We start from the raw sequence: 16,111 nt of genomic DNA, 5'->3' as shown, positions 1-16,111 counted from the left end.
GACTATTTATGTATAAGGAATATAAACTAAAAAAGAGGCATGGAGGTTTCCTCCTGAGCAACTTGCAGAAAATATAAAGACATTAGGGTCACATTAAACTTGACCTAAACCTCCACTGCACCATTAATGTGATATCAGGCAAATTACGTAACTGTCTCATGAATTAGTTTTCTAAGATAAAAATGAGGACAATAGTATCTAACTTACAGAGCAAGTCAAAGTGTAAATACCATGTAATGGTAATACTGAACTATGTAGGCATGTGCTTCAACACTTGTCACAACGAATTCTCCTACCACCCAAAAAGGCAGGTCATTTCATGTTTATTGTGGACTACATAAGCACACACTGTGGTGCCAGCTGTTTGTTACAGGGCTGTTTGAAATTCATTCCACCCAACTCCAAAAGACATGCTTTTAACCCTTTATGCTATTCTGCCTCCCTGGAAAAAAAAATATATATCATAATAATAGGCAAATAACTTATTTAACAGGCAGAAGCTATCTTAAAACCAGATATAGTAAGTAAGAAGCTAGGAAAGGGGAGCAAAAATAATAACTAAGCACAACACGGTATTTACATGGAATAAAAGGATTATAATAAGGGGCAAGGGAAAGAAATTAGGAAAGAGAAATTTTAGAGAAAATAGAAGTTCAAACTGGATCTTGTCTCACATAGAGACAAATTCTCCTCCACAGTAAAACCAGAAAATACAAACACATTAATTCACCCAATACATATTTTGCGATGTCCAGGATGATGGCTAAGGGAAGCCTTGGTGGCTCAGTCAGCTGAGCGTCTGCCTTCAGTTCAGGTCATGATCCCAGTGTCCTAGGATTGAATCCCACATTGGGCTCCTTGCTCGGCGGGGAGCCTGCCTCTCCCTGTGCCTGCTATTCCCTCTGCTTGTGCTCTCTCTCTCTCTCTGACAAATAAATAAATAAAATTATATAAAAAAAATAAAAGAATGATGACTAAAACTTAGGCATGTAAGCAAACAAGCTAGATGTGGCATTTGCCCTCTTGTAGAACCCATCATTAGGGATTAACCAGGACTAATTTCAGTGGGGTGAAGACAACCTCAGTACACTTCTCCCAAAAAATCAGAATCATAGCCATGTAATTCAAGACTAACAGAGAAAGAGCACAGTTGATTGAAGTTGCAGCAGAAATTCTGTTTTCTACTTTCTTAAAAAAGCATTCAAGAAAGGAAAGAAGGAAACACTAAATATTAAATTGATTGCATTCTTATTAGTCACTTATCAAACTGAAATGGCTCTCTGTAAAAGGTGCTTCTTTCTCCCAAATTGTTACAGCCATGGACATTAACCAACACTGAGAGGGTAAGGAGGCAGAGGAGAAAATAAACTTGCAAGCACAGTTATGGTAAAGAAACCATTCTCTCAGAATACATGCATTGATGGAAACTGAATTTGCTTAATAATCAAAAATATGAAGGGGTACTTGGGTGGCACAGTCGGTTAAGTCACCTCTCTGTTTTCGGCTCAGGTCATGATCTCAAGGTCCTGATCTCCATGCTCTGAGATCCAGCTGCATGAGGGGCTCCATGCTGAGTGCCTGGAGTCCACTTAAGACTCTCTTTCCATCTCCCTCTGTCCCTCCCCTCTCCTCATGTGCATGTTCTCGCTCTCTCTCTCTAAAAAAAAAAAAAAAAAGAAAACTTTAAAAAATAATAAGAGAAAATATGAATATCAATTAGTATATGGCAAAAAAAGAAACCCTTGAAAACGATATGAAGGATGAAGAAATACACTTGTGAAAATTCTATATTTTGATTTATTTATAGTCAAAATATATTGATCTGTACAGGAACATTGACAAGAAAAAAGAAAATATCTCGAAGGGAAAGAATACCCCATCAGACCCAGCTCTATAGTAGAAATATGCCCAGTTTCGGCTAAATTCTTTGTTTTACCCTTGCAATCTCTCATCCTGAGCCAGGCGTGTCTCTGACTTTCAGTGGTGCTGTCATCCCTGTGCACCTAGGATTGCCTGCTGCCTAGTGACAGTACCTCCTTGATGAGCAGGCCGGGGCCAGTCCCAGGCAGCTCCCCTTTCAGCCTGACAGCTGCATATCCCAGGTGGTCTGACATTTGAGATGGAGGCTGTGGATAAGATTGAAGGTGTTTTAGGGGAGAAGTAGGCTGTGAATAACACCAAGACTTCATCCAGATGGAATCACTCATGAGACAACCTGAGATACTCTATTACTGTCCATATGTCTTCTAGGTCTCCAAAGGCCAGCCTCCATTGATTTATTAGAAATCCACTATTTATGTTTTTGGCTCATCTCGCAACAGACTATGGTGAAGGATTTATCAGAGATGCTGCTGTTTCTAGTGGTTATTGGGATTTTATAACTTCTTTTAAATAAAACAGCCTCCATAAATATCCTAGTAAACATCAGACAGTAAAGTAAATATTTGGGGGTGGGATTCAGTCGATTTCCTCTTAATATACACCACCTTTTTACAAGTTTCCTTCTGAGTGCCGCCCCACGGTAAAACCTTTTACAGAGCATACCTATTTTAGGTAAATAAATAAATATGAGACTCCAAAGAAATCAGAATTACTAGACACTGCTAACAGTACTGCTTAACCACTACTTTCCCTTGCAGATAAACCTTGGAAGAATTATTTCATTGTTTTACCAGCACAAACAGCTGTTATTAGTGTATCTTATTTATAGATGGTTCTTTGAGGGACTATAGTAATACAGCAAAATATCAGTTATTTCATCACACTGGTGAATTTAATGAACCTGAAGGTGTGTGTTATTTTAGCACTTGCTATAGCTCCTGCGAAAACCCAGTGGTGCTAAAATCTGTAAACCTGTCATTGCTTAAGTAATAACCTTGTTAAAAGCATCTTCATTTAACTTACTTTAGCTCCTGCAGGATGTAGGCTTTATTTTATCAGTGCAGAGAGTAGGTGTTTCAAACCCAAACCACTTATTGTAAATATAATTAATTGTAGTTCATTAATTTATTCTCAGTGTTATTGCTTTTATTTTAATACTTAGGTAAAATTAAATATTGTCTGGAATCTCAGTACCCATTTTCAGTTTTTTGCAAACTCTTAGTTTATATCGAATTTCTGTAGATACAGAAGTAAATTTTAGTCTGCACTAACGAAAATGTTCATTTTAATCTCTAATACTTCTTTATGCAAGGCACAACACTCTCGTTCCCCTCCTATATCCACTGTAGATTTTTTAAAAGCGTGTTTTTGTTAATCTGCTTGGAATGGATTTGAGTTTATTCTTGCCTTTTAAAAATATGAAGAAAATTGGATATTGATGGTAGGTGTTCAGAATTATCAATCGATTTCTACATGAGCACATCTACAATTATTGAAATGCTGGCAATAAAAATGGGAACTCCCTCCTATTTAGAACTACTCATGGAAAGAGAGAGAGCAGGGAAAAGGGAGAGGGAGAATCAGAGACAGAGGCAGAGACAGAGAGAAGATGAAAGAGGATAAAAACTGTAATTTGTATGATTATAGCCTTAAGGCCAAAACAAACTTTCTATAATTACCTAGGACAGGCCAACAGCGAGGTGTATGATAAAAGCTATATGTTAGCAACCACTTTGAAATTCTTGGCTAATTGCAATAATGCAGTCAGTAAATACTGACACACATTACATAACCACATAGAGAAGAACATTATAAAAGGTATTGGTGGCCAACCACCGTTTTATTGCTGAGTGAAATTAGTTCAACAGCTACTAGCCTGATAGGTAGATGAAGATTCGTATCAAATTGTCTGGCCCCAAAAGGTATCGATAGAATTATAGGATAGAAATGGTATAGTAAGTCCGTGTGGCAATAAGTTGAACCTGTCAAAGTAGTTTTATTTATGAGTCTATTATTTTTAATACAGTTTTTATAAGGTCATGTAATTCTTTTTTGATTTATGTTAAAGTCTTAGAAAATTGATAGTTGATGTTCACATCAACTTGAATTATAGTGCTTTAAAATACAATATCAAACTGATTATTATAATCATCAAAATATTTTTGTAAAATCCAAAAAAAATTGTATCCTGTTATTGAGCATTCCTTTCCACTCCTTTGATTATAAATGTTACTTTTAAATTTGGGGCTAAAAGAGTGAAGAGCAGAAATACGTCGAGAACTACAACAATTTCTTGGGTTGTTTCTAGTGTTAAAAATAATACTAAATTTAAACCCTGTTTTCTATTTAATGATGTTTGTCTTTTATTTATTTATTTTTTAATGATGTTTGTCTTTTAAATGAAGATTTTTAGAGTTATCGATGTTCAGATTTTTTGAAGTATGCATCATTCAAATGATATTTAAATATGTAGTAAGAAAACTAGCTTTAAACTTGCATACATACCATTGCTGATATTCTGTCTCTTTTTGTAATGTATCTATTTCTAAGAACTTTTTAAGCAATTCAGTTAATGTTTATATGCCTTGTATACGTGACATTTTAAATCAGAATATTAAACAAATATGTTAATTTTTGTTTGGCCTGACAGTTAGTATAGTTTCTAAATAATAACCAGACAAGAGATTATACAATTGTGTCTTTCAATAAGATACACTTTAAATGTACATTAAAGTTAGAAAAATTAAATGAAATTCACACTTATATCAAGGATTTTTTTAATTAAATCTATTGGTTGTTGGTATCTGTGAACTCTTAAGAATAAACACCTGCAGTGTTTTATTATGTAAAAAGGTGGTTTAATTGCATCATATTTATCACAGACAAATCAAGCCCTATTCAGAAGATAATAATGACACAGTAATTGGATCAGTAATTGGTTCAGGATGATTCAATATTGTACTAATAATCATAAATACTGCTGTCTTCTGCTTTGATACAGGACTGACGTGCTAATATAGATTGGATTTAGAGCAATAAATATTAGTGAACTGGATGTAGTAATAATGTCTAGACCTTTACTTTGGCTATGCTGGCCAGAAACAGGTAAAAAACAGAGGCAAAACTTGGAAATATATGAATCTTAAATTATGATATGAATTCAATCAATGTACTTTATTGGCTTTTCTTATCCATTCATCTCTGAAACTAGTATCTTTAATACAGAAGTGGAGGGGAGTAGAAATGAAGACATTTCTTTATTTTTCTTGAAAAAGTGATCATTTTGTGGGAGCAGTGTAGTTTTTACATTTGATCAAGCCTGGTTACCATGGATGATGTGACAGGATGACCTGGTGGGCGAAATTATTCACGTGCCAGTCATGTAATGATGGATAAGAAAATCATTCCCATTACCACACTGTGTTCAGCAGACACTTGGCGGTTAAACAGGACTATTTCTTAGCCAGTGTGGTGGCAGCCTTTCACTGAGAGCCAAAGGAGAGGGAGGCTCATTATGTAGGAAACAATGATCCTTATTCACTCAACATGGAAACTTGCCTTACAAGAGCACATTGGACAGCTCTGGGCTGGAACAAAAATGCCATATCCCCTTTTATCAATGGAACAGAAACCCAGGATCAACATGCCTGGCTTGGAATGCTGCCTACTGGTGATAGAAATGGATATATTCAGGCATTTGTTTATTTATGATAATTTCCATGGATGGTGTGGTGTGAGGGGGTGGGGGTTGCTCACTATCTACCCCTGCTGGAACAGGTCTGTTTTGTGGGAGGAGGAGGGGACAGCTCACAGGTGCCAATAAAGAACGTAACTATGCAGTGTTAACTCTGAAGTTAATATGAAGTCATATGTCCACTGGAGACAACTAATTAGATACATAATGTTGATAATGGGAGAATGTTTTTTCTATTATTTTTAACCTAAACATAGGATAATAGCATGCAGAATATCTATGCCCAGGACCAAAAGAATGTCATGAGCTACGTATGGAAGCAATGTGTCCTGGTAAAAAGCTCGAACATTATGAAGCATTTCCTAAGAATAATAGAGGATGACGGGACCAATGAATCTATAGAAGATTTTGACTATCCTGTTACGCATCTCTTGCCTCTGGATTTTGTTATTTACACAATGGGAATCTGAAACCGAATTTACTCTCCAATAGTCATTATGAGAAAAATGAATATAAAGCTTATCAAGTCTATTTTTTGTACGAATGCTCCAGGATGAGTATTGAGATTCTTGCACATATTTTATCTCTCTTCTAATTATTTAGAGAATCTTTGAAGGCAGGCACAGAGTGGAGTGATTATTTCCTCATTGCCAAAGTCAGGCAGGAAACACAAGTGGATGAACAGCATGTTGGAAGAAAAAAAGAGCCAGAAAATACCATATCCATGTCCTTGAAGAGATTTTATATAACTCAATAATTCTCATTCAAGGGAACTGGCTTCAAGTTATACTGGTGTTCCCAGTCCTCCCTCTTCATGCAAGGTACAGATGACACGATTTTCTCAGCATATACTCAGTTGAGTATTTCTAATGGCATCCATGTTGGCGCTATTTTCCACGTAGGCATGGAGGGATGTCTTCATCATTTGCAGGAGTCTGGGGTTACTGCCAAAGGCAATGATCCAGCTCCACAGGCAAGGGAAATAGATAATTTTGGTTCCCGAAGCAGCATTGTGTCCAGTAACACCTGAGCAGTGAAAATCCTGTGGTGTCTTCATTTAAGAGCCAGGAAATTCCATGTGTTTATGGAATCAAGTTCTCTCCTACGTGGAGTGACTGTTTATTGTTAAGTACCCATGAAAGGAAATCTGTAGTCAACCAGCAGCCAGACAGTCACACGTTCACCATGCATCTATGCCCCAGTGGCTCCAGTTCCGAACCAACTGCTCAGGAGTTATAGGATAACTAATTCACTCGGTCCTATGTCTTCTGGAAACTATGTGTGTAGTTGTGGTTCACTGGTTTAGTGACGTGAATGAGGGGAATGCACTGCACTTCAAATCTCTCATTACACCTTAATTAGGACCCCAGCTAGAAATATCAATGTTTTAACAACTTAGCAGACAAGGTTTCTTTTTTTTTCTTTAATCACTTTTTGCAAAGCAGATTGACGTTGTTATTGTTGTTGTTGTTGCTGTTTCTTTTTCCTCCAGATTGAGGATCCATAGCTAAGTACCTTAACAGGAGAACTAAGGCTGTGGTCTTTCAGTTTGCATCTTCAGATTAGTCAGAGAAAATGTGATGCATGTAACACTAATCATAGAACATATATTATTAAGGAGTAACAAATTTATAATTATGAAGTTTTTGTTGTTCTTCAATATTGTTTTCAGTGTTTGTGGATTTTTTTTTTTTTTAAAGCAGGAATTTTGCCCGGAAGCAAGTCATACTTTTTTGTTTTGATTTGTTTTGTTTTGTTTGTTTGTTACTTAGCAAATTCTCAAGCAATTTAAAAAATTTCACATTAGTTTTTACCTTAGAAACTTGCCTTGGTATCACCAGTTACCAGTGTTCTTAACTTACCTGAGTAACTTCCTCTGTGAGGTACAAATTTGTTGCAGAAAACTCATCTGAGTGTTTGTAACATCTGTATCATAAATAATAAAAAACTAGTTTTTAGGTGCCAGTATAGTAAAAGTCTTTACAGCAAAATAGGAATAACATCTTGTTTTACTTATTTATAATTATTTAAATATTTACCTTTCACCAAAACAAGGTTATAATAAATTTCCAATTAACAGCAAAATACAATTAAATCATTACTTCAAAAATCCACCTTTAAATCAAAGAAAGAAGACAAACATACTAAAATTTAATCTCTCCTTTGGGGCAAGAGACAGCTTACAGGTTCTAGTCAGCCAGCTAAATGATAGTCAGAAAAGATCATGTGACTGGGGTCTAAAAACTAATTAATCTCCATAAAGCTGTAAGTGAGGTAGGTAAGATGACTTGAAATCTGATTACATTATTGCATTTAAGGGGAGAAAATGCAGCATGTATTTTTCATGTTGATTTTAACCACCTGAGCCCTTAATGACGTTTTGTACCTTGGAAGAAACCTCATATTTCATCCATATTTAAAAAGAACTATAAAGATGCTACCATCATTAGTATATGATTTACACATTTGGTGTAAATAATATGAAAATAAATCATGTAGGATGCCTTTGTAAAGTTTTCAAAGAATAAGTAATTCTTTGAAAAGTAGATTCATTGTAAAAAGAGCAGCCATAAATCCTAAGAGTAAAAGAAATTGACAAAGATATGTAAAGGAAATAATAATTTTACTATTCCTACCCCTATTTCCATAAAAAGCAAATGATTAGGTAGTATATTTTAGCTATTGGACATTTATGTGCTACATTTTTATTAGTTCTAAAGTTAAAATCCTATTCAAAATTATTCTGAGAATTGATTAAAATATGGTATTCTCTACTGCTTCCATTATTCTAGTCACACACAACATATATAAACACTTTGAATGTTAGAAGGATTCATTCGGAAGCCCATGGAACCTTCTTGTCTATTTCACAGCTAATTTTTTTTTTTTTTTTTTTTTTTTTTTTTTTTACTGTTTTAACATTTGAGTAAAAGAAACTTCCAAGCAATGGTTCTTTAAACACAACCTCCTTTTATCTGCAGAAGAACAAGGATTATAGAATAATAATTTGGAACATTGTCTGGAATGCCCTGAAAATAATCCTTATTCGATTGGAATGAGCCCTGGAAAGTGGGCCTGCAGGGGGGGGTGTGAGTATATGTGTGTAAGAGAAAGCAAGACAGAGACAGTGACGTGTCGTTTTATTAATTAGCATTATCAATAATAGATTATACAAATCATAAACAGTCTGCAAAAATTTTATTTAAAAAATTGTAAGTGCTGCATTTGGTTAAAAATATAAGCCAGGGAATTTATTCCTCTGAGGTAATCCATTGCATACTGAACACAGAGAGAGTTGACAGGCAGAATATGTCCTATACTTTGTTTTATTAAAATTATAATTATTTTTATAATAATATTAATGAATGTGTAAAGAGACTGAATCATGAAAATAGAGTACCTCTCATTGAGAATCTGAAAACACTTTATAGATGAAAGACTCTTTCTGCGCTATATTTTACATGAACAAGTTTTTGTGAGTTAAGGTATATTCACTATTTGAGGACAAAACTATCATTTTTCATCTTGTCAAAAAGACTAAGAGCTACTCAAGTTCTTCCCAGTATGCAAACTTCAGAGGAGCCATAAAGAGTGAGTATAATTTAAGATTCAGAAGATAAGAAATATCTTCTGCTCCTTCAGTTTTCTTGTCTCTAATCTCTTTAAGGTGAATGTGCTTGTATACAGACTGCAGCACAGGCAGAGATGCCCTTGTGCACCCGGTGAGAGGAGGAGCCCTGGGGAAACTCTAGAGGTGTCTGGATGAGGCAGAGTGATGGCAAATCACAGGATGCCATGCCTGGAAGGAGAGCCACTCCATCTTTTCCAACCTCTGCCTTCATACCCTTCTAATCTGCTCTGTGTCCTTTCCTATTATTCTCGATCTTTCCACTTTGCCTTTAGATACAGAACATGGAAAACCTTCTCCCTGACCTGAATAAGCATTTCTGAGCAGTTACTTCCTGAGTTCGATGAATATTTTTAGACCTTAGAAAGCACTGTGGTTGTAACTTTCTATGACTGATGATGTCAGTTAAAATCTTATTACAAATATTTAAAATGATCACTGTTTAAACATCCCAGTTCTGGATTTCAGGATTCCTGAAGATTTGCAGCATTAAGGGAACTCTTGCTAATGGGTTAACTAGTCATTAAAGCTGAAAGGAGGCCAAGATGAAAACTGGAAAACTCTGGGGGCGCCTGGGTGGCTCAGTGGGTTAAAGCCTCTGTCTTCAGCTCAGGTCATGATCCCGGGGTCCTGGGATGGAGTCCTGCGTCGGGCTCTCTGCTCAGTGAGGAACCTGCTTCCCTTCCTCTCTCTCTGCCTGCCTCTCTGCCTACTTGTGATCTCTGTCTGTCAAATAAAATCTTGAAAGAAAGAAAGAAAAAGAAAACTGGAAAATTCTGAAAGTTTGTGTCAAGAATTTCTAAAATGTTTTAAATGCAAAATAATTCACAAAAATGTTATTTTAAATTGTTTTGAAGAATGTTTAATGGGATCTAAGGGCATAAGCTATGGTACTGTCTGAGAAACTCTAAATTCTAATGAGAATTTTGTTCGATCTGGTGATGATGCAAGATTGCCTGGCCATTCTCACCAACTGCACCACAGAAAAAGCGCATGAGCCTATGCACAGTCAGTTTTGCCCTTACATAATCGAATACACAAAGCTTGACACCCAGGGTTAAGAAAAAAGGGATGGCAAGGAATGAAAAAGTTGAAAAGGACAATTCAAAGAAAAAGTGGATGTGATCCTCTATCCTGATATTCTTCCCCTCAACTATTTTTTATGCCCAACATTCCAGAATTGTTCAGCAATTCAAAAAAATCCTGAGAACAAAAAATGTGTCAACAGTACAACACATTGAATGTTTTTGCTGCTTCAAAGTGTACCCTCAAAGTCTTGCTTTTTTAAGCAGTAATTTGTATAAATGGCATAAATTGTCAACTGCTCTGCAATGGTGACCTGAGTTTTGTTTGGGTTCTGCACTGAGGTTTCTTCTTCCACTTCCTTTCTGTCTGTCAAGGTATTTCCTAACACATCCTGAAATTTGGGCTTAAATTGAGACCTAGTTTGACAATTGAGGTCCAGATTTATGAAGACCAAGACTCCTCCTGCTTAGTTTGATTTGAGAGAGAGAGAGTATATGTGTGTCTGTGACTGATTCTGTACTTACTTATTTTTTTCATCTTATCTACTTATTTACAGACAAAACATTAGACAAAAATCTATTTTGAAAACACTTTAATAGAAAGATAGTAGACAAATTCTCATTTTATATAAAAGCTACTTCAACTATTAATCATGATTACAGAAAATTCCCATTGGGACAGGATATCATTTAACTTCCAAAAACTAGAGGCAGTGACAGCACTTTTTTTTTTTAAAGCTCTCCAATGTAATAATTTTGTGTAAAGAAAGATTGTACAACCTAATCTTTGAAAGAGCTAAAATTACCAATCAAATATACATAACCTATTTCATTTGTGAAGGTCTTGATTTTATGTATTATTTTGGCTTCGTTTTAACAAATATACTTGGCCATAATGAAAATAAACGTGCTGAAGTCTCGGAGGTCTGAGACAAGCTATAACACATTTCTGCACCACGGGGTGGGCTCGTGGGATACCTACTGAGAAAATGCATGCCCACTGAGCATGCCCAGACTATTAAAATGAATTGACATGTTAATGCTGACAGGAAAAGAGCACAAGAGAGCTTGCTAAATTACTGCTCAGTCAGGCACTAGGAATTCCTGAGTGGCTAACTCCTGAGCAAAACCCACTGCAAGCACAACAACAACAACAAAACTTTATTGTCAAATGCACCCAAACAAACAAACACGAACAGGGTTGTCATGTTAGTAATCCACCTACCCATAAATCATATGGATTTTAATCATACCTGCCACCTTCGCTGCTTATCCCGAGAAATTGTTTTCTTTTTGCTCCCTCCTTCATTCACTTTCAATTATCTGGAAGCTGTTTCGCGTGTTTATTTATTTATCTAAAGTTCACATACAGTATGCATGCACAAATTTTCTCCAGGGGTCTGGACCAGGCAGATCATACAAGGACGCAGTGGAGCGTAGCAGCTAACAGCTCAGATGAATGTACTCAGTCTCAAAAACCTGCTTTGGACCATGATGACAAGGAAAGGGGAGGACAGAAAGTAATTAGTGTGTGTACAATGATTGATTATGGCTTAATATTCAGGCATTTCACCTTTAGACCACTCTAGGTAGACGTAGAGAATGATGAAACAGGAAATCCTTGTGGTTTTTGATAAGCGAGGGGAAAAAAGTTAAAAAAAAATTAAAACCCTGCCTTTCCACATTTAAGTCATTAGCTTTCTCTTCTGTGGAGGTGGAATAAAGTTTATTCACTTTTAAACAAATGTGTTTGGTCAGTCCAGTTCACTGCATTTAAGAATTGTTCAAAATCTCACATATTAAGACGAGCGTAAATAAGTGACTTGTAGCCTTGGGCAGGCAGAGAGGAGACGAAAGGAAGCTGCACATTTCAGATGAAATTACCCCATCTCTCCGCCATGTTGTCTTACTCTCATGAACAACTTCAGAAAATGATAACAATTTGGCTACTCAAGGAATAAGTAGTGAACTCTTCCTGACCTTTTCTCAGCTCTAGGAGGTGAAAGAGTAGCACAGACCCATTGTGGAGCCTGTACTCTTGAGACACAAAAAATCATTTTCATGAGACAAAATTGGGCACAAGGTAGATATGCTAGTTCTGGGGAATTCAAAAGAAAGAAAACTTTCACTTTATTATAGCTGTCAAATTCAAGGGGTTTTTGATGCTGTGGAGTAAGTCATGATGGCTTTTTATGCACATTCTGATCTATACTGGCCAAGCTGTGTATCAGCTCCATCTCTAGCTAGAATCTGTTTAGAACACCCATAGAAATTAAAAGGATCACATGGAGTTTGACATTTTGCAAAATGAAAGAATAATGGATGTATTATGTTGTGAGAGTTTTTTTCTTTTAATAAAAATGTCTAACTGACCCTTGGGAAGCTTGGCTGGAAGTTGAGAAGTCTGAATCATTTTTCTTTCTCTTTATGCTCAAAAAATATAAGAATGTAATTTTTTTCAACTCATATTTCTTTTGATATTTCAGTAAATTTAAGTTAACTTTCTTGTACATAAACCATAAATTAAATAGTCTAAGTTTACCCTAAAATAATTTGGTGTCTTATATTATCTTAGCAGTTTATATCCAAATGCCCAATAATCAAATATTCCTGCTCTATTTCCTTTTATGTTTTACCTCTTAACACTGTGGCCAAGAACATGCCACAAAACACAAGAAAAGTTGGATCTTTAATCTCAAGTCTAAATAGACTAATAATCCATATCATATTGCATATAAAATCTTGGTCTTCCTAAGTGCTAGAATATTTATGCAAAGTAGGCCCTTAAGAAAATATTTGGGGATGGAAAACATCATTGAGTCACACTTCACAGATATTTTACTATCATACATACATATTTTAAAGTTTGTGATCATGATTTCATATTTTCTATAATCTCCCTTAAAAAATTCTAATCACTAATTTATTCAAGATATTTATTTAGTATCTAACGTATGTTGGGTAGGTATCAATCACAGTGTCTTGACTGAAGTAGTCCTTAGTTGTTGCATAGATATAGATACAGATATAGAAATTGATATATAGATATACCAGCCTCTTCCTGTCTAGCCACCTCATTTCAAAAATATCAACTGCAAAGTTCAAGATTAGATTAAACTGAACATGAGTTAGCTGCCCTGAAATAACCAAAATATGTCAGTTATTTTTAACGTAGAAAAGAAAAAGGTCAACAGTCTGTATTGCTCTATGTGCATTACAGAGGTGAGAAGACAAGGGAGCCCAGAGCAGAACATAGAGCATCACAGAACTGCAGAAATCCCCAGAAAGACTGAGAAGGAAGAGTCAAAGAGATTGAGGGAGCTAAGGAGAATGTGAAATGGGAAGAGAATATTTCAAGACAGAGAAGTTAACATTGCCCAAAGGTCAAACAACATGGGGACTGAAAAGGATCTTTTGATTTAGTAAGACGACATTGTTGCTGATCTTGCCAGAGTGGTGGAGTAAAAGCCAAATGGCAGTGGTTTTAGAAATAAATAGAAGAAAATGAAGATATGACTAGAACCGAAAAAGTATTTTTAAGAGTTTTTCATTGAGAGGGGAAAGAGAAAGATAAGACCATAGCTAGAGCAGGGATCTGAGTTGGAAGGAAGATATTGGGGACACCATACTACAATCACCTACACTGTAGTCTGTGTCTGGCTCCTGGAATGGTGCAGCACACAGACCGAGCAGCCCTATCCAGTGTCACTGTTACTGTTTCTGTGTTTGGTCAGTCATTTTTTAAATAGGAGAGTCTTTAGCAAGTTGAAGTGTTCATGCAAAGTGGCCAATAGTGAAGAATAGGTTAGAGATATTAAGGAAAGAGAGAGATGTTCAAAACAAGTGTGACTAAGGATTGGCCACAGGGGTACAGTGGGGCATCTCTTCTCTAAACAAGTATGAATTCAGGTCAGCTTGTATCCTATCACTCGCAGTTCTTCCATAGATGTACACATGGCCAACCTACATTAAAAAGCCCATTTGTGCCCTGGCCAAACCATTTATAAATTTGATCTTTTATATCAGGAACATGTGACATTACTTATGTGAAGTAGAAGAAATTTTAGCTGTTTTTTCATTGTCCTATCCCTAACTTCTAGAGCACAGCCAATGAGAGGCACTTAATTAATATTTGTAGCTATTTTAGTAATTTGTAAAATCGTATTATTTCCTTGAAGAAGATACTGTTTGTCCAGACAACAGAGAATTTACCTTTTTTCTCATGTTGGCAGATTTTGATTTTGTTCTCACATATCCTCCATCTCTTCCCCAGCAACTCAAGAGAATTGGAATTAATTGGTCTTAGCAAGTTGCAGTTAGCCTATCAGTCTGTTTACCAAGGAATTGTTTTATGGTAGGCATGTATGTGGTCCAGGACTGGCCAATGAAATACTTGGAGCCATTACCTTAAGGGATTCTGGAAAATGTTTCCTGGCTAATAAAAAGAAACTTAGAGAAGAAATACATTGTATCTTCCACTCTATATCAATTTGTCTCCATTTCACACCTGGAAATAGGGCACCCATTTTATAAGCATGTAAAGAACAAACTTGCTGAGATTACTAGGGAAGAAAAACTTCTGCTGTTGAACAAGTTAACTCTGACTTTGTTTACTCACTCAACTCTATTCCACTGACACCCTACCAAGTGCCAGGGGATAGTAGAAACAATATCCATAATCCCTAATTTGAAAAGTTTATAATCTCCTTGTTTTGAAGACAATGTGTCTACAAATAGGTTAGAAGACACAAAAGAAGCTTAACAAATAAGTGTTTCCTATCTGAAGGCTTGCCTGGGGACAAGCAAATTGACTTGGGCTATTACAAATTGACTTGGGCTATTGACATATTTAGCAAGATAGTTCTAATATAATGTAATATAGTCTTAGGAGTGACATTCCATCACCTTCTGCATATTCTATCGGTCAGAAGCAAATTACAGATCCCACCCAAATTCACGGGGAGGGGATTATACCCACCCTTGAATGTGGGAATTTTCAGTCATCTTAGCTTATCTACCACAGTCCACCATTTGGCTATCAATAATAAACATCCTTCCAACATGTAAAATAAATTCATCCCCTCCACAGTTTCCAAGAGTCTTATGCCAGTGTAGCATTAGCTCAAAATTTAAAAGCTTATCACTTAAATTAAGTCCAGGTAACAATGAGGTTTCTGGACATAATTGTTAAGAACAGATAGCTTTGAGACATTTCTCTCCTGTAACGCTAAGAACACGATTATTTGCCTCTAACAAACTCAATATAAAGTGGTGGGACAGACAGAAATAACATTTATAGACATCCCAGTTCAAAAGGGGGGAAGCATGGAAGATAAAAACAAGTCAACATTCCATGTCAGTTCTGAAACCAGCCAAGCAAATGTTTGGCTTTTTTTTAATTAGATTTCAATGACTGGGAATAATTCTCTGCAGTTTTTGGCTTCACTGTATGGCTCTCAGTTTTGTTTTTTGAGTCACTCTTCCTTCTTCATGAAAGGTGCACCAGTTGACTATGTCTATCAGTAAGTACCTCCTGCCAGTAGAATTGTGGAGGTCTGACATCTTCATTTCATATGGTACTCTGTTTTTTGTTGGTTTTGTTGGCCTTGTTTTTTGTTTGTTTGTTGTCGAAGCTGATAGTGACTTTTCAAAAAAATTTTATTTAAATTCCAATTACTTAACATACCATGTAATATTAGTTTCAGGTATATAACATAGTGATTCAACACTTCCATCTACAATAGCCAAATTATGGAAACAGTCTATGTACTAATTGACTGATGAATGGATAAAGAAGATGTGATACACACACACACACACACACACACACAGGAATAATACTCTTAGAAAAAGATGAAGTCTTGATATTTACAATGACGTGGA

General features: G+C 35.9%; 1 long non-coding RNA gene across 1 annotated transcript; it reads right to left on the bottom strand.

Moving 5' to 3' along the window:
• Nucleotides 1-923: 923 nt before the first annotated feature.
• Nucleotides 924-12,672, bottom strand: LOC106006349. The gene is made up of 3 exons (XR_001180334.2): nt 11,482-12,672; nt 7,438-7,501; nt 924-1,657 (listed from the first exon to the last, which is right to left on the bottom strand). It is a non-coding gene; the product is annotated as an uncharacterized LOC106006349 (long non-coding RNA).
• Between the last annotated feature and the right edge of the window lie 3,439 nt (nt 12,673-16,111).

The sequence above is a fragment of the Mustela putorius genome, unplaced genomic scaffold, assembly GCF_011764305.1.
Source record: "Mustela putorius furo isolate JIRA1106 unplaced genomic scaffold, ASM1176430v1.1 tig00003867_pilon_pilon_pilon, whole genome shotgun sequence".
Lineage (NCBI taxonomy): Eukaryota > Metazoa > Chordata > Mammalia > Carnivora > Mustelidae > Mustela > Mustela putorius.
The sequence above is the reverse complement of the archived record's forward strand: the minus strand, read 5'-3'. Positions and strand labels throughout refer to the sequence as shown.